Here is a 20953-nt window from a genome sequence, read left to right on the forward strand (position 1 = left end):
GTGCCATTTCCCTGAAAGCTGGATTGGTGTTCACCTCCCAGTCGCAAGAGCAGGTTAACCAATTAAGTTGTTAACAAATACTTATGGCCAATTCTCAGAGGCTGAAGGGAATAGATGATAAAATCTTTGAGCAGAATTAGGCTCTTCGGTCCATCGAGTCTGCTCCACCATACAACCATGGGCAATATTTTTTTCAACTCTATTCGCCTCCCTTCTGCCAGTAAACCTTTATTCCCTCACTCATCAAGAAATCCTGTCACCAATCAAGAATTTTCCAGTGCCTCCGGAATTTTCCCAATAAGTGAAAACTTCTAAAAGGGAGGAGAAGGTTATCTCAATAGCAACCTCCCTCCATTCTCAAAGACCTTCTGTTGGCCTCTTCGCTTCAGGAATTATATCACCATTTTTAACTGTGCAGGATCAGGATTCCTGGCTTGACCAATACAAAATCCAAAATCTTGCCCCAGTTAGTCTTTCACGTTGTCTTGGGACAGTATCAATTATGACCGACAAAACTACATTGAAATGTACTCTCCTGTAATTTATTTTTTCCCAGGCTGATCAGTTTGCTTTGAAAAGCTGTTTAACATCTTACTGCAGTCATTTATTTTGCTGGCAGCCCCTCTCAATCACCATGAATACTGGTTGGTTGATCCTGATTTATGTGAAATTGACCTTAAAATTGACAAATAGGTCATTGAGAATGGAATGCCACACTGTTCAGCTGCTGGATCCAGTGTCGTGGCAGAGTTTGGATTGGACATATTCAAAACTAACATCCCTCCCCACACATTGAAGAATTCAGGTTCATAATTGCATCTTATTTAGAAAAACTCTTGACAGCATTGTAATATTTCTTCTTACACGCTGACTGAAGGGCGTATTAAACTTGGTTCCAGTTAGATATTGCACTGCCTAGTGAAGAGAATATCACAGTCAATTGGAGTACTTGGGAGCTTTTAAGTCAGTGTCTTTGCTATCAATCCTGATGGCTATCGAGGGCTATATGTCATGGTTCTAAAACAAAACAAGGGAACTATCTCAGTTTCCTGGTCAAACTTGCTCTCTTAATTAACACCAATGAGTGGCAAATAATTTCATTACTGTTTGTGAGATTTTACCAAGTACAGAATAGTGTTTTCCTCTACTAATCAGTCATGGTAAAGGTAAAGTCATCATAGTTTTATTAGAACTGTTCTCTCATCAGAGAAAGACTACTGGTGAAGGTTTAACCTGAGTGGTAAGGGGAGAGTTTGAGAAGTAAAATTGTTCATGCTAACCTCTGTTCATGTGCAAATTGAACTCAAACCTTTGGCATCACTCTGCACTGCAAGCCAGCCCATTGAGCTAACCAACCCCCATGTATAGAACGTGAGTACTGATCAGAACCCTGAAGTACCATGGATATTGTTAACCTTTAACTCCAAAATGTGTATTTTTTTTAAAGAGGTCTACTACAACCAACCAAACAATAACTGTTGTTGCTGTCTGGCCTTTGTGGCACCATATAATGTCACGCCGATAGAGTGTCATGTAAATTTCAGGCAGAGTGAGGGAAATGTAACAGGAAGAGATTGTATCGGGCAGGGGGGCAGCTATTTTTCACCTCTCTCTCGGGCAAATTGCCAGCTCTTCAGAATTTTTGGTTTTCCCTTTCTGGGAATACAATCAAGATATCAAAAAACCTGTAATACTAATATGAATGTATGTTAATGGATTGACATCCTAGCATGTGGACTAGTGTGCTGTGACAGTCATAGCTCTGACACCAGCCATTAAACACCCCTGCATTGCAAGTAAAAGAAACAAATAAGACTCTACCTCATTCTGCGTGCTGCCAGTCAGCTCCTGTCAAAAGAATTCAGGAAAAATGAGTCTCAATTAACTTACAAACGCAAGAACCTTGGAATCGACTGCTCAATCAACAATGTCAACACTACTGAGGACATCCACTACAATCGTTGCAATATCATTGGCAAGGTGATGTAATCTTAAAATCTGAACTAGACAACATGGTGGAGGAAAGAGGAAGAACATATTCATACAAATGGTCATATAAGTGTGGAAAAGTCTCTCAGTAAATGCTAGTTCAATAAAACATTTAAGTCTGAGATTGACATATTTTTGCCTGCCAAGAATAGAGTCATAGAGATGTACAGCATGGAAACAGATCCATCAGTCCAACCCGTCCATGCCGACCAGATATCCCAACCCAATCTAGTCCCACCTGCCAGCACCCTGCCCAAATCCCTCCAAACCCTTCCTATTCATATACCCATCCAAATGCCTCTTAAATGTTGCAATTGTACCAGTCTCCACCACTTCCTCTGGCAGCTCATTCCAGACACATACACCCTCTGCATGAAAATGTTGTCCCTTAGGTCTCTTTTATATCTTTCCCCTCTTACCCTAAACCTATGCCCTCTAGTTCTGGACTCCCTCACACCAGGGAAAAGACTTTGTCTATTTATCCTATCCATGCCCCTCATAATTTTGTAAACCTCTATAAGGTCACCCCTCAGTCTCTGACGCTCCAGGGAAAACAGCCCCAGCCTGTTCAGCCTCTCCCTATAGCTCAAATCCTCCAACTCTGGCAATATCCTTGTAAATCTTTTCTAAACCTTTTCAAGTTTTACAAATCTTTCCAATAGGAAGGAAACCAGAATTGCACAGAATATTCCAACAGTGGCCTAACAAATGTCCTGTACAGCTGCAACATGAGCCCCCCCCAACCCCTGCACTCAATACTGTGACCATTAAATGAAAGCATACCAAACGCCTTCTTCACTATCCTATCTACCTGCGACTCCACTTTCAAGGTGCTATGAACCTGCACTCCAAGGTCTCTTTGTACAGAAACACTCCTTAAGTGTAAAAAGGCAATTGGGAATGAAGGTGAATGGATGGAATTAGGATACAGATCAGCCATGATCTTATTGAATTGTGGCTAAATGGTCAACTCCTGATCCTATATATGATGGGGTTTCAAGCCAATCAAAGTCAGAGTGCAGACAATGGAAAGAACATCTCTATAATAATAAAAGCTCATCCTCAATCAATTCATCAACCATTTTATGCTACTTATTGCAAATATATCTTTCCACAATTGAGGTGGGTAATGTTTGGTAACATTTCCAGTTGCACAGCACTTTTGCACGGGGCATCTGCAAAGCAATATTCAATCCTAAGGTTTGTATGAGAGACTCAAACCTCGATAACTTTTCAACTTAGAGACAAAACAGCTAACAACTGAGGCACAGCCAATAGATTTAACTTCTCAAGATTCTGTGACAGCTCAGTGAAACCCATATCCCCTTATTAATCAGTTCACCCTGCTTTATAAGATGATACCCTTTGTAAGTACAATTACATTGAGCCTGTGCATTGGACTGGAGTGGGAATAACCAAAGTCAGATGTTATCTAAAGCAATTTGAACTTAACGCATGTTGAGTTAATTCACATTGACGGCTTTACACCTGCATATCATCACTCTCTTCACCAAACACTTTGATTAGCTTCCAATGTGTGATTCACATAAGCAGAACTTCAGAAAGGCATCATTACTGATGCATTGCACATGTGGACATTTTTAATTAACCACAGCATGCGACAGCCCTTGTAATTATCAAATACGAACACACCAACGGGGAACGCCAGCTGCACTTCCGTCACAAAGATCACAATCATAGAGGCAGATAGCAGAGGCCATTCAGCCCATCTAGTTCATTCTCCTTTAGAAACTCAGTATCACTATGACATTGTTTTTTTGAATATTTCCAGAATTTTTGCCAAATACTGGTTGTTCTGTGCGTTTAAATATAAATTGATGTCAACCCTCAACCTGCATCTTTTTACCACTTACAGACATCCTCATAGTCATTCAGTTAAAAGGGTGCTGTATGATTTTTTGCATTGGGATACATTGCACAGCAGACGGAAAGTGGAAAATCTTCCCATGATATATTGTCACATTCCCAGGCCATCCTAATATAAATGGTAAATTTATGAAGTGCAGTCACTCTGTCTGAGAGTTGGAATCGAGTGGGATATGAATTCTGCAGCAGCAACAAAAGGCAAGATGCTATCACACCTTTGCGTAGTTCACTCTATTCACCACTATTTCAACAAATACGGATTTGACATTTCCATTTAATCGCAGACAGAGAGTGATTACATATCAGTGCGTTTAGTATTTACATCGATAAACTTTGCAACCTATCAAATGGGCGTTCCTGTTCAAGGTTAACTTCCCTCTTATTTTACCCCATAGCCAGTCACACCTTATAAAGATATGTTCCAAGCTTTGACAAGACCACCAAAGTTATGTTATGGTTGGCTAGGGACTAGTAATTTTCTTTTTGTTTAAAGTAAGAAAAGCTTGAGATCCCAGGTACTTACTAAGAAAATAAAGCCACAAGTTTCCGTGGTTTTGAACAAACAAATGAACTCTTTAAAGAAAAGTTTTTTAAAAATCACACAGCACCAGATTGTAGTCCAACAAGTTTATTTGGAAACACTAGCTTTCAGAGCCCTGCTTCTTCATCTGGTGGCTGGTGACGGAGCTGTGCTCCAAACGCTAGTGCTTCTAAATAAACCTGTTGGACTATAACTTGGTGTCGTGTGACTTTTAAATGTGTACATCCCAGTCCAACACAGGCACCTCCAAATCAATCCTAAATAAAATTAGAATAGTAAGCCAATCTAATGTATTTACAATCTATACTCTAGCATCCAGAATTAAGACAGGACAGACAAACTGTGCTTGAAACTTTGGGACGCAATTAGTGGAACTGGCGCTGGACTGTTAATCCAGAGATTCAGGTAATATTCTGGAGATCTGGATTCTAATCCCATCATGGCAGATGACAGAATTTGAATTACATTGTTTAAAACCTTGAATTAAAAATCTAATAGTGACCATCAATCCATTGTCAATTGTTGGATAAACCCATCTAGTTTGCTAATGCCTCTTTAGAGAAGGAAACTGCAATCCATACCTGGTGCAGCTGACATGTGATTCCAGACCCAGTGTGATATGATTGACTTTTAACTGCCCTCTGGGCACTTAGAGATGAGTAATAATTGCTGGCCTACCCAGCAACACTCTCATTTTGTGAATGAATAAAAAGAAAATGTCAATTAGCAACAATGATCAAGATAGATCCTTTAGGTTTCAAAAACTTTCAAATATTAGTAATGCTGTGGATCACTAATGAATGTAAATGGAGGTTCAAAAATTTCTATGGCTATTAGATTGATCACAGATTCTGAGGTATCAAGGATTATGGAGTTAGAAAGGATAACCACTGTTGTAGGGATGAAGGTTCAGCACATCAAATCAAATTCACGATTACTGAAGCTTTAGACAGGGTAAATTGTGCTCTGTAAACAATGGCGAGAAGACAAGTCTACACAGCACATGTTTGCAAACGTGCACAGAAAACAGCAAGGTGAGCTTGACCTATTTCAGGAAAAGGTTCAATCCCACAAAGGCCCATTGAAAGGAAGTAGAATGACAACTCCATGATCCAACAGAAATTAATCGAAAGAAAAGCCAGAAATTGTTGATCTGCATTAACAGCAGCTACAGGCTCCAAGGGAATTCCATCAGCAATCATCATCATGTGGAAGCACATGAGAGATTTTTTTCTACCAAAAACTATCGGAGCAAACTACTGAACTCCCAGAGGTGCAGGATACCTGGGCGAAGTTTAATTTCGCGCATCAGAATGAGCTTGGTCAATCAAAACTCAACGACAATTGGCGCAATCTAACTGCCTCAATGAGACAACTGCATTCAAGGCCGAGGTAGAAACAATCCAGGTTGAAAATGAGAAGCTTATTGAAGATTTACACTGACCGTGCACTCAAATAACCTAAGATACTGTGACAGTGAAAGAGTCACTTTGTTGCAGAAATGTTTTAAATTCCAAGATCCCTGATTAGCTGCAGAAAACCTTCTGGTACAATGAGTGAGTGATATATCAAAAAGAAAGCTTGAAAAGGGAGAGAAGACAAATCTTCAGCCTGTTGTTAATGATGTAGATTACCTGTAGAATGAAGTTGATCTGCAGATCAATTACTGCACGGGTATTTCTTATTGATCCTGCTTTAGCGGTCAGTTCTATTGTCCATGATGGGACACTCTTTCTTTCTTATGACTCTGAGATATCATCACCTACACCACAACAAGTGTTAAAGTGATGCCACTACCTACAGAGAGAGAAGTTTTATCTCAGAAAAGAAGGAGAAGTCTTCATTTCCTTGGTTTGAGATTTGTTTTCAGTATACCCTTCATTCTTCTTATCATCCAACACATCCACCCCTTGATCAGAGAACAAAAAAATCAGATAGAAAGGCAAGTGAGCACTCCAATCTCTCGTCTTGCTTTTCAAGTCATTCAAGGCCTGGAAAATTCCTCTTTGAATCAGTTTCTGCTTGATGGGTCTTCACTGCTTTCACATTCAAATCTTCATAAGTATCACAGCCCAAAAACCAGCATCATCAGAAATTGACATTCCACTCCATCAACTTGTTGGTCCGCCAATAAATTCTGAAGGGAGCCCATACATTCAGTCCATCTCTCCAAAGAACAGAGAATGCTGTTGGAGCATAGTCCCTTAAGTAAAAAAATGACATGTGTGAAGTGTTTGTGAAATGGGGGGAGTTGAGTTTAACAGAGTTAAATGCTCATGATTAAGTGGTAATGTTAAAAAGGGATACCATAAATGATCTTGGAGAAGTATGTAAAGTGAAGGGAATTATAACTTCACTGCAAGTATAGCTAGAGAGCATGTGCAAAAGGAACTATTTCTAGTGACATCAGGTCACAGTAAACCAGAACAAAAACAGAAACTACTGGAGAAACCCAGAAGACCTGGCAGTTTCTGTAGGCTTAATGTTTTGAGTCCAGTGACCCTTCATCAGAATTGAACGTAGCTGAGGAAGGGGGGCATTTATGTCCGGATGACTGAGGTGGGATTTTGGGTGTGGGAGTTGTGGAAAGAATAGAGTACATGGAGATGGTGCCCAGAGAGAGAGGAAAAAGGGACAGGCAAACAAAAAGATTGCTGATGATAAGCCAAGGGAGAGTTCATTGCCAGCAAGGTGTGGATTATGAGTGTAAATTGTTGGAGCTGGATTGGCTGTACTGGGAGTCCATATACAACATGATTTAGGGAATTGTGGGAAAGTAACAAAAATGGAAGAAGGTGTTCATGTTCTGATCATCTCTTATCATCCTCTGTAAATAGTTTTATTCAAAAAGCTTGTTGCTTTTCACTCACCAGTGTGTAGATCTCATGTTACTACTCAAAGAGCATAAATCCATCTTGGTTGATGATGGGAAACATAAGAGAAAGTGAGGACTGCAGATGCTGGAGATCAGAGCTGAAAAATGTGTTGCTGGAAAACCACAGCAGGTCAGACAGCATCCAAGGAGCAGGAGAGTCAACGTTTCCTGAAGAAGGGCTTATCCCCGAAACATCGATTCTCCTGCTCCTTGGATGCTGCCTGACCTGCTGCGCTTTTCCAGCAGCACATTTTTCAGAGCTGATGATGGGAAACAGTCAAGAGCAAATTAGAGGCTGTTTTTGCAACCCCACCCTTCCCCTCTTCCATTAAATTCAATTAATCACAATAGCGTCCTTGACTGTAAATCATGGGGTTTTTATTCAGATTAATATGGATTTTTTGAGGGTTGAATATTTTTCATGGTTCCCTTATCTTTAGTGGAAACATTGCTGTAAATGTCTGAAATTCACTGAATTCTGTTGCAGTCTGAAGAGTTGGAATATAATGTACTGCTCAAGGGACCTGAGGCGAGGTGCAATTTGAAATGGAACAACATTATTCAACAGTCAGTAGGTCATGTCAATAAAAGACAAGGCCTCAGCAGACCATTATACAGGTTTTAGATTTCTTTTTCTCTATGAGATGAAAGAAAAAACAATTTTTACTTTCATTTTATTTCACCCGCTTTCAAGATTTAACCATTTACATACTGGAATGACATTCAATTTTTTTAAAAAACTGTCACTTTATCCTTTCAAATAATACTGCAAAAATCATTTTGTGAGAAATTTCTTTTGACGCTAGAGAATGACATCTGCTATTTTAACAGCGACATTTGTATGCTGAAAATAAGTGGCTTCAAATCTCTACCGAGATAATAGAGATGGAAATTTCAGACAAACACATTAAGTGTATTTATTTCTCACTCCCATGTTGCAATTTTAAAGCTGTAATGGATATCATAAATAAAACTGAAGAAAGAAAAAGTATACCTTGAATTGCAATAATTTTCTATTCCTAATTAAGTTTCAGGGTGAATTAATGAAAAATTTTCCTCTCTCCTTTCTGCCTTCCTTCCCCTGCCCACGAGACCATTAAATATAAGAGTGGAGATAGGCCATTCAGCCCATTGTGTCTGCTCCTCCATCCAATGATATGATGATCCTCAACATCTCTTTCTTACCATAGCTCAATAATCATGATTCTGTTATTGATTAAAAATCTATCCCTTCAATACTTTTATTGACCCAACCTCAATAGGCCTCCATGGGAAAGAATTTCCCAGATTCACTACCCTCTGAAAGAAGAAATTCCTCCTCATCTCCACCTTAAATGTGCACCCCTTTATTCTCAGATTATGCCCCTCTGGTTCTAGATTCTCCCAAAAGTAGAAACAGCTTTTCCAAATCTACCCAGTCAAGCTCCTGTATGTTTTGATAAGGTTGCCTCTCTCGCTCTTCTACATTCCAATGAGTACAGGTCCAATCTACTCAACCTTTCCTTATGAGACCCATTCCCTCATTCTTGGGATCAGCCTAGCGAAACGTCTCTGGACAGCCTCTAATGTCTTTCCTTGGATAATGGGCCCAAAACTGTTTGCAGTATTCCAGTTAGACTAGTGCCTTGTGTCATTTCAGCTGAACCTCTCTGCCTTCATGCTCCATTTTCTTTAAAGTAATGGCCAGGATTCTATTTGCCTTCTCTATTACTTGCTGAACTTGGATGCTAACATTTTGTGATCTATGGACAAGGATTCCCAAATCCTTCCATTCCATAGCTCCTCTTGCACTCCCCTACTGAAGATGTTGACTCTTGATCAGGAATATGTTGAATGGTAACATCCAGCCTCTGAACAGTTTCATTTCAACCATTAAACCACATTGCACCAAAAAAATACTGACCTAGACTGATGCATTATTCAACAGGAAGGACTTAACAGTGATGGGGACCATAAATATCCATCTGATATTTATCCTCTCCAGCGCAGCAGCATTGAGAGGAATTCTGATGACCCTTGGCATTCCCAAATGGCTGAGGTCAAGCAAGTCAGCATCAATTCAGAATATGTGGGACTGAGCAGAGAAATCTTGATTTGGCCCATGTTTAATGACTTCAGAGACTTGGCCAATATTCAGCAACACTATTTAAAACTATCAAACATAACAGGAAATTGCCCAACTGGGGCCAAAAAGATGACAAAACAGATTTTAAAACAAGGTTAATGCTGAAATGGGTCATGGTTAATGAAGGAACGAACAATCCATAATCACAGATCCTTTTAGGATGTAGCTGCCTGAGAGCTCTGTCCAATCTTTATGATAAAGGACTAATGACAAAGTTAGTCAATTCTGAAAGTCAGATGGCCTTTGTATTCCAATATTGAAATATGGGTTCATTGTTCAGCATTTGTCAGTCATATTTGACCCTTTTAGTACGATAATACTTTAAATAGAATATTGTTAGATTGATTGTATCTCTTAGCTTTGTCTGTATCAATTTGTGGAGCAATCAATTTTGAAATGTGAACTAACTGAAGAGGCATGTATACTGGTAGAGCACCAAATATAACTGTGGACTGTTCGCAATATACAACCATCAACTTTCAAGAAATTGTTTCAACAAAGGTCAGTAGTGAACGAACTCAGACATAAGATAACTGGCAAAGACACGGGGAGGTGGAGATTATTTTAACAGTGCGGATTTTTATGATCTGGAAAACAATTCATGAAGATATGGAAGGCAGATTTGTGACTAACTCTTAACAGGGAATAGGATAAATATTAGAAAGGGGGACAAATTATAGAGTCTTGAGCAAAGAGTAGGGAAGCAAGTCTAATTGGATATTACTTTCAAAGAGATAGCACAAACATAATGGGTGCAATGGACTCCTTCTGTGCCTATAATGTGGCAACAATGATTTTTATTGTGTTCTGAAACATTACCTCTGATTTCTCTCCACAGATGCTTGCCAGAGCTTTTTCACCAATGTCTGTTTTGTTTTTGAACTTATTTCTTGCCTTGTTTGTGACTCTGTAAAACACTCCCCATCTCACTGATGCACTATTACAGTTTGTGAAACAGCTTTCTCACATGGCATCTCCCCAGAGAGACTGAGTTGAGTCACAGTGCTTGGACTTGACAGTCCCTTCTCCTGTACGTGGCTGCTGGTGCCATGGGATCTATCACTAGCTCATTATCATACCCATCCTCGTTATACCACTGTAATGCTTGTCACAGCTCCAGGACAACAACCTTGCCTCCATCATAAGGTGAGAATTGGTGATGCTTGCTGATGACTGCACAATGTTTGCTGCCTCAGATGCTGAAACAGTCCATGTCCAAATGCAGCAAGATCTGGCTAAGATCCAGGCTTGGGCTGCCATGTGACAACTAACATTCGCACTACACAAATGCCAGGCGAGTAACTCATCTCCTGACTCTCTGAAATCTTGCTGCAAGATTCCTAATCTCTGACCTGTGCTTGCAGCCACAGTATTAATATGGCTAATGCAGTTCAATTTCTGGACAATGGTAACCCCCAGAAGTGTGGGAATTCCAAGATGGTAATGTTATTGAATTCCAAGGGATAATGGCTAGATTCTGTCTTGTTGGAGATGGTCATTGCCTGGTATTTGTGTGAAGATGAGAGGATTATCATATGAGGAGGTTGAGGGAGGTGGTTGGTAAATTGCATCTGAATTCACTGGTGTTTGAAATATGTAAAGTACTGAAGGGAAAATTGACAGTGAAAGGAAATAAAAAGTTAAAAATAGGTGTCATCAGTTTACATGCAGAAACAATTCCATGTTTGTAGTCAATTTCCCCTAGAGGACAACAAGTAGAGTCACACAAGAATTTGATTACATAGTGGGTAGACACTTTCCAGGTTCTGAATTATGGTGAATATGGCAAGAGAATTGGGAAAATCAAACAAGACTCTACTCAAAGTTGGTATGATCCTAACAGATGTTATTATCAGATCTGTCACATTCCAGACTGAAATCTGATTTCCCAACTTCAAATGACTCCTTCATGTTTCTAACCAAATATTTCTGGTCTGGAGCATTCAACTAAAACCCTTGCACCAATCTATTTCTTGTCTGTTATAAACTAACTCCTTTCTCCAGGAGAAACTATTTCTTATCACTCATTTCCTAAAGCTATCAACAACATTCAACGCTTCCTTCAAACTCAGGGAATACACATGACCACAACATTGCTGTTGTATACCAAGGACTATCACATCACTTTAACAAAAAGGACAAAGATCCCTCCTGACTCTCGGGAATTTAAATCCTGCAAGACTATCCACTTGTTATTCTCACAGCAGATGCTTGGCAAGTTAGATCTCAGACTGAAATCTGACCTGATAGATCATATTTTGTTTTGCTTCTATTTAATGAAGTGGTCTTTCACAGAAACACAAGCACACAATGCTGCAGATTTGGCTTCAACAATAAAAGAGGAGTATATTATGCAAATGAAATGGAGATTAAATATAATCAACTATTCACACAAAGTACAATTGGAAAAATTTCAAAATTCATGATAAAATAGATACATTCTCATTCATCCCAACACCATCACTTCACAGTAGACTTAGACTTTCTCAACTTCAAATGGCCCCTTCAGCATTCAAACCAAACACTTCTGCTCTGGAGCTGTCAACTAAAATCCTTACATTGAGATAACCTGTTTCCTAATTGTTGTAAACTAACTCCTTTCTCCAGGAGAAGTTTTTTATACTTCTAACTTTAACCAGGACTTCTATGAATTGAAACCAAAACCTAAGTTATGGGGTTTTCCCATAAACAAACAAAATCAATTCCTGATTCTTCTAAATTAAAAGCAAGCATGGTTACTCAGTTGAATCATAAAACTCCCACATTGCAAACAAATTCCCATTATCACACCAGAATTCTTTCTCCCTCATATGGGTTTTAAAATAATCATGACTCCTTAAATTCTGACAACTTAATTATTAAAATTCATGATACACAAGAGACTAAAGCCCATATGTCACTAGTTCAAAATCCAAATTATCAAATAAATAATACTTAAAATGCATGTAAATAAATATGTAACCTTATATCACAACGTTGAGATCAAGAAGTTGCATTTTCCAACACATTCCTGGAAGTCGAGATGAGATTCTCACCAGTGAGAGGGCTGCTAACATGGATGATAGCTCATTATCATCTTTATTACTATCTAATCTTGCCTCAGTAATATACTGCCTTCCAATCTGCCACTGATTGGATAACAAGTAGACTTTGAGAATTCCTGAGAAGAAAGTCTGGGCAACATCTGATGCCCCAGCTCACGGTTTCCTCCTCCAGCCTTCATCTTGGACAGCCAATACAAAGAGCTCAGGGCATAGTCCACAGACAGCAGCTGCACTTACTGCATCTCCGCAGCCAGCATCTCTGCATCCCCATGACATATCTCCAATTCACCTACAGTACGCATCTGCTCTTCAGAGTGCACTGGCACCTCTAATTGCAGTGCTGCTGCAAGGACACTTTGCAAATTTGGAGAGGTATCCAGCTTGTGAATTGGGCCAGCTCTCGGGGCTGCTTATTTGATCCCTTGGCATTCATTTTTTTAATGGATTCTCATAACATCTCAGCCTTTATGCCATCTCAGACTTCATAAACTTGGTTAGAGTCAAAAAAACTGCAGATGCTGAAATCCAAAACAGACAGGCAGGAGGCTGGAAGAACACATCAACTACTTGCTATTTAGCACAGATACAAAGCCAGGCAGCTTGCCTGGAGAGAGGCAGAGGGGATGAGGGAAGATGTTGCATGCAATTGAGAGAGGGAAACACTGAGCTGTGGTTAGAGGTGGATACAATGGCAGAGATAGAGTGCATGTTAGCAGAGAGATGCTGATGGCACTTAGCCAAGTGAAGTGCAAAAGGTCATTCACCATTACCATTGCTTTCTCTTGAACATGGAGGCCTCACTGACCCAAGTGATAACCTCAGGCAAGGTTCAGTGTTCTTGGCCTCCTCTATTGGTCCCAGAGGAAGTGGAAGTCCCTCTGTTACATCACCCCATCAGCACCTTCAGGACCCAGTCTGCAAATGTCCCAGATGCCAACTTCTCCCTGTCTGCCACTATATCAGATCATTCCAGGAATGAGAAACTTCAGTGATGAGGACAGATTGGAAATGTTGAGACAGTTCTTCTTGGAGAGAAGAAAGCTGACAGGAGATTTGATTGAGGTTTACAAAAGCATGAGGGCGCCAGATGGAGAGAAAGTGTTTCCAGTTGTAAAAGGAACAAGAACAAGAGGCATGGATTTATAGAGATATGCAAATGAAGCAAGGGTGACATGAGAAGAAATTTCCCAGACAGTTAGGGTACGGAATGCACTGCCTGGAAATGTGGTCGAGGCAGATTCAATTGAAGACTTCAAGTGGCCTTTGGATGATTATTAAGATAGAAACAATATGGAGAAAAGCAGGAGATTGATGAAAGATAATGATGCTCATTTGAAGAAGTAGTTCTGGTCTCCACAAAACTCAACGAAAATTACAATTAGTTGATTCCTGATAATATTCAGCCCATCATTTTAATGCAGTGCATAAACGACCGAATTTGGTTTTCTGTACATAACAGACCCTGTGCTGCAAATGGTATCAACCATGCAAAGCACACATCAATTCTGTAATAATTCGTACAAAGGCAGGCATTGCATTTGGGTTTCATACAGATTCTCTCTTCCTAAAAGTGTGCACATTCCCAGAGAGTTCTGAGAGATTGGGATTGATTATGTGTATAAAAATGGGAGAAAGTCATATCTTAGCTGTGATACCACTCACCTTGAAGAGAATTAAAGCCATTATCATCAACACAAAGATTGTTCTATTGATTATTAATTATTTCAACTCTTTTTTTTTTATTTGAAGCAAATCTAATGCTCTCACTGGAGAATATAATCAATCAGAACATAGCCCTTTCACCTCTGGGACCTTGATTTGTACCTGACCCAGAATAATGATTGGATGACTGCTCTGCTGACTATAACACACAATACATTTTAGGGAAAACTAGATAACATATGAGGGAGAAAGAAATGGGAAAAAATTGCTAAATGTGACGACTCATGGTAACCAGTTGACTTGTTTCTGTGCTGTTCATTCTATGTAATCCTCTACAAGTTGAGTAACAGATCGTGCCCTACTCTTTGAGGAGGATGAGAATTGACAGGTGAGCCAAAAGAGTACTGAGGTGAAAGTGAGGACTGCAGATGCTGAAGATTAGAGTCAAGAATGTAGTGCTGAAAAAGCACAGTAGGTCAGGTAGTATCCAGGGAGCAGGAGAATCAACATTTTGGGCAAAAACCCTTCATCAGGAACGAGGCCAGGAATACGAGTCATTCAGCAGTGTTGGAGTCAGAAATGAAACATAATGGTTCTATGCATAATGGTTTATGACAGTAATGAGCTGCATACTGGGGTTATACCCAGGGAAGTGGCACTTAAACTTAACCCCTGCAGAACCTGATCCAGAAATGTAGAGCACGGGCACAAAGTAAAATATAAAAACATCTTAACCCAGCATCCACTGACTTTAACAGAAATGCAATCATTCTCAACAGAGCACAGGAGATTACATCACAATTTGAGAGAGGTGCTTTATGGAATTGGACAGTCGTTTCCAAAACATTGAGGGATTTTGAATAAGAAGATGTGGATAGAAGACGAAAGACAAGAGATTTCGGTCAAAGAACAGAAGACATTTTCTGGCAGAGAGGGTGGTGATGCTGTGGAATACATCACTTCAATAAAGTGGTTGAAGTGGAAATTGCATTAACATTTATGAATAGTCTAGCTAGGTATTTGAAAGAAAAGAAATATTGTAATAGTATTGATACACAGGATTAGCGGTCCTGGAGGATAAACATTTGGGCTGGTAGAGCCGAGCAACCTGTTTGTATCTTGTCATTTCTAATTCTCTGTACTACAGAGTTCATAAGATCACATCCTTTTCCTTGAGTTGGAAAGTCTTCAGTTCAAGTGTCACTCCAAGAGTCTTGTATTCCATTTGAACTGATTTAAAAATCACACAACACCAGGCTATAGTCCAACAGGTTTATTTGGAAGCACTAGCTTTCGAAGCGCTGCTCCTTCACAGGTAACTTGAACTGAGGGATTGCTGCATTGTTGGAGGTTTTTTCTGGATAGCATGTCACACTGTGGCATCATCTTCCCTCTCAGGTGGGTGGGAAAGATCCAATGGCATCATTGGAAGAAGAACATAGAGCTCTCCTTGGTGTTAGTGTTCAATATTGATCCCTTAGCCAACATCAAAATAATGAAAATTACTGCTGTTTGTGGGATCTAATTTTGCATCAATTGGCTGCCATATTTCTTGTGTTATAATAGTGCGACATGCTGAAGATCCATCATTAGCCGTAAGGGACCTTGTGATGAAAGCCACTGTATAAATGCAAATATTTCTTTCAATGACTTTTTGAACGTTTTCTTCAATGGAGAGGAGTGAAATTCAAAAACTTATATTACATAAGTATGTGCTTTCCATTATTCCTTTCAAAAGAATAGAGTTAAAGCAACATTTTTTGAGAATGAATCATGGAGAAAATCCAATTGATTTGTGTTTTCTTGGTGGCCTCTCAGGCAGTGCAACACCAGTCAGAAAATCCACTGCCTTGATTCCTTGCCATAGCTCAGATCTCACCTTATCTCTTGCAGTCTAAATGCACTTGAATCAAGCAGGAGACTGAGGCTTAGAGAGAGTAATCGGATTATTAACTCTTAAATCACTAGGCACTCTGCTTCTTTCACTTATCTGAAGCTAAGAATTCTCCATGGCTGCTTTATTGAGCAAGATTGTAAATGTATCCGCGAAAAATTCCATTTGCTGTGAAATCATAAGCGTGTTCCTTTATAATGCAGCCGGTTTACAAGGTAATACATGTGCCCTATCCTTGGTGTGAAGTTTAGCCCTCACTGGCGTAATGAATTGGGGGAAGAGAAATCAGCTTGTTGCTCTCCAGCAGTTCACTCGAGTCTGGCGAAGGGATGTTGGGCATCAGGAGGGGGTTGAAATCATGGGCGTTCCTCCAGCCTCATGCCCCCTATCTACTCTCACCGGTGATGCGTCTTAGGTACTACAAAATGGAATAGAAAGAGGTAATTCATTCCCGAGAGTCTGCTCTGGTCCTTTCAAAGACAAATCCAGCCAGTCCTTCCATTGCCCCACCCACCCACCCTACTCTTACTCTATTAACAGTGTCCAAGCATTTATCTAATTTTCTTTTGCGTAATAATTTAAACTGTATCCTCTGCAATATCAGGGATGGAGTGCATTCCAAATCCTAATCACGTTTATATAAAAGTTCCTTTTCATCTTGTGGCCCTGTTTCCCTTGCAGTTCAATTTAAATGGATTAAATCTGGGCCATCCAATTATCAATTCTTTAGCCATCAGAAGCAATTTCCGTCTATTCTGTCTAAACCCTTCATAATTTCATCCAGTGCAATTTGGTTCTCAGGAGTTTAACCTCAGCTTCTCCCCTTATCCCTGGAATGTTTCTTATAAATCTCTTCTGAGCCCTCTACAAAGCCTTCGCTTTCTTCTGATGTCCAGAATTGGAAAGGATAGACACAGTGGGGTCAAAATGCTTCATAGAAGTGTTGATACCCATCAAAAAGAGCATGAATGGGCTCTTCTATTTTTAACCCTCTCTTGGTTAGTTGCCACAAGTAATTTTATATCTTTTTAACACACAGCTACCATACTTTAATTAAAATACAGATCACTTGAAAATAAAGGGTCCAACTACCAAGATGTTCTTGTGTGAGAAATTGAGGAATTTTGGTACCTAAAAACCCTGAAAAAACAAACAATAAAATCACAACTTTCAACATGCTTTCAAACTTATTCCTTGTGTTTGTGTGTGAGAGTGCCTGACACAGATTGGGAAAATAAAGGGCATTGCAGTTAAAGGGTTCCTAGAGGCCTTGAGATTTTGGATTTGTTAAAGTCAAGGCCGCAGTTAGTTAATTGTTGATTTGTCTCCACAGTGTAGAGCCATAGAGATATCGAGCGCGGAAATGTTTGGTCTAATTCATCTGTGCCTGCAGAATCTGTCAATATGCTTGTATCCCTGGTAATAGTTGTTTTCCCTGGTCACTGCATTCTGAAATGTTGGGAGAAACAGACAGGGAGAGAGAATGTTCAAAAGGAGCTGTTGAAATATGGTTCCCTATGTATTCCAGAGTCTATCCCTACTGTTTTCTTTCCAGCAGGCAAACTCTTCATCTCCAAATAAATGAAACTATTATGCACATTTGGGTTAAAGAAGAGATTCTAATGTCTGATTTTGATGGCTTTAGATGGAAATGGAAATTTCGGTGCAAATAGCTTCATTTATTCTGACAACATTCCATCAAGAATACTGAAGACTTGTGCTCCAGAACTTACCACTCCCCTAGCCAAGCTGTTCCAAAACAGCTACAATACTGGCGTCTACCCAACAGTGTAGAAAATTGCCTCAGTATATCCTCTACCCAAAAAGCAGGGGACAAATCCACTCAAGGACTGCCCTGTCAGTCTCCTCTCAATTACCAGTGAAGTGAATGTAAATGTCATCAACAGGGCTATCAAGCAGCACTTGCTCAGCAACAACCTGCTGAGTGACACCCAGTTTGGGTTCCACCAGGGCCACTCAGCTCCTGACCTGGTTCACACATGTTCAAAAGAACTAATTCCAGAGGTGAGTTGAGAGTGACTACCCATGAGATCATGGCCACATTTGACAGAGTGTAACATCAAGGAGTCCTCACACAACTGGAGTCAATAGAAGTCAGGAGAAGCTCTCTGTGTTGGCTGATGAGCCCACTCCTGAAGCCACATTTGGCAGGTGTTTCCAAAAGGTCGAATTGGTTCTTGGCTTTGAAATCACTGGCATTCCCTTCTCCAGTTCCTTGTCCATGCTTCCTCTTGCCATTAGGTAGCATTGTGTCCCTTTATACAGGAGCTTCCTCCAAATCGGTTTCTTCTGAACAAGGGTCTCTCATGCATTGACGTCTATGTTGCATTCCATGAGCGAAGCCTTCATGGAATCTTTGAAATACTTCCTTGTCCTTCTCTCCTTCAAGTGTCTTCCTCGAGCTGGGCAAAGATGATTTGTTTTGGCAGTCAGAACTCAGGCATGCTAAATACATGTCAGACCAGAGGTGTTGGTTTCAGATGATTGTGGCCTCGCTGCTGATGCTGTTATTTGCTTCTATGACGTTAACGTTAGTGCACCTGTCCTCCTGTCTGATCAGGAGAATATGACTCAATCAGTATTGCAGGTACTTCTCAGGGGCCTGGTGTGGTGTTTATATGCAGTCCATGTTTCAGCGTCATATGGAAGAGTCAGACTGCCTTGTACACAAAGATCCTCTCTTCTCATGGCCAGTGACACACAATTTCTCAGATGGACAATCATACTCATTAGCGAGTGATTACCAAGAATGACCCGACTTGGAAATACCAGTTGCTGACTCTCTGTACTCCATTCCAAAACTATGAAAATGCTCCATCTCCCAGATGAAAACTCATCATTTTGGATTACCCAAAACAACTTTTAAACAGTGAAATGTTAGCATTCCAGCCCCATTGCCTCTGGCCATAGGAACCACTACATCTGCAGATTGGGGCCCATCTTTCCTGCACCTTCATTAGTCATACTCATTGATCTTTGCATAGTCTGTGACCTTCATGAACTCTCATTAGTAACAACTGGTCCATTTTTATTTCTTTTATTAATAGACGGTACACTGAGCATCATTAGTAGTAGTGGATAACCCAATATAATCTGTGGGCCTCGTAAAATCTCATTACTATTATCAGTTCAAAATATCAGCTTTGCACCACCATTAGCTTCACAAGCTGATCATTTTTGGCTGGTGGACCTTCTATAAATTCTCAGCACTTTTATCCAGTCCTTGCCTTCATATAACTGCATTACATGATCATTAGCAGTACTGAGTCCTTTGGCTGATAGGTATCCCAACAAACTCTCATTAGTATCAGTCAGCATGTGTCTGCTTCATGCACTAATTCCTCTTGCACCTACTGTTAGTCACACTTGGCGACCTTTCTATAGTTTGTAACCTTACGCATAAGCTCTAATTACTACCAGTGAGGTCCATGTCTGTCACATAGACATAGCTACATCACACCATCATTAACTATTAAGGATGATTGTTCCCGAGATCCAGGGACCTCTCTTTAAAACACTGATTAGAATTAGTCAGTCTATTATTTGTCAGAGCAAGTCCCTTCTAAGTCTGTTAGAAATATTGCAGCAAAATCTATCGGTCTTCCAGAAAGTCTTATTTGCACTCCAAAGTGCAATAACATTAATTCGGAATTTCTGAAACCTGGACTTTTGTTCTTAATGGAACTCTATACTCTAGAAGTAGATTATCTTAGACAAACCGTGATCATTTGCTAAGAGTCATTTGGTCACATGTAGATTAGGAGGTGATGTCCAACTTCCTACTTCCCTAGGCTTCTTTCCAAACATGCATCTGTTTCTTGTTGTCTCAGAAGGTATACAGAGTGCACCTTCTCAAGGCACATTGTCCTTTCTTGTGAAAGTATACAAACCTGATTGGCAGGAAAGGATTTGAATCACAGAACAGTGGAGCAGCATACACTACTTCCCCTCACCTCCTTCTCCTCGGCTACCTCACACCCACTCTCACTATCACCTGATCGCCTGGGGAGGCACAAACAAATGAGAAAATAAAAACAAGCAAGGCGCAGAAAAGAACAAAGTTCTCTGGAAAATCCATCCGCCTTCCATTCCAGCAATTGAGCCGAAGATCTCATGGATCAATTGTTATCAATGAAGACTTTTATCTTGAAATCTTCGTGCCCGTCAAGGAACAGTACATCTCCTTCAAAAACATTGCAAGAAATAGCATTCACCACATCACCTGAGAACATGGTGGAGAGACTCACTGCTCTCTGGGAAAGGGGAACAGAGGAGCTTCCAGAGCATTCACATTCTTGAATGGTTTAAGCCATAATTCATAGCATCACAGAATAGAATGGCATAAAGGGAGGGCATTGGACCCACTGAGGCAGTTCCAGCCTTTCCAATGAGCAATCTGGAAAGTCTAACTCCTCAGCACTTACCCTCTTCCCCTGAAAGTTTCCTTCCCTGATATTTACGACTGCTCCATAACGTGTTCCGGCAATGCATTGCTCATCCTGACATTCCGGCGACACAAACAAGATATTCCTCAGGTTGCCACTGGTTGTTTTGTCAATCAGCTTAAATTGTTGTCCTCTGGTTATTAAATTATTCAGCTATTTGAAACAGTTTCTCTTTATTGATTAAACACATCCATCAAAGTCTCCTCTTAGCCCTGTCTGCTGTAGGTAGAACAAGTCCAGCTTTCCCAGTCAAGGGTTAACAATGCTCTTTGCTGTATTAATAGGTTGGCTGGATGACTAGGTTGTGATGCAGAGTGAATGCCAACAATGTAGGTTCAATTTCTGCACCAGCTGAGATTACCATGAAGGACTCTCTTTCTTAACCTCTCCCCTTACCCTCAGATGAAAAGAACCATTGGGGCTGGGTCTACTGTTGTTCATCATTTATATAAACAATTTGGATGAGTATA

Source organism: Chiloscyllium punctatum, chromosome 44 (assembly GCF_047496795.1).
Source record: "Chiloscyllium punctatum isolate Juve2018m chromosome 44, sChiPun1.3, whole genome shotgun sequence".
NCBI lineage: Eukaryota > Metazoa > Chordata > Chondrichthyes > Orectolobiformes > Hemiscylliidae > Chiloscyllium > Chiloscyllium punctatum.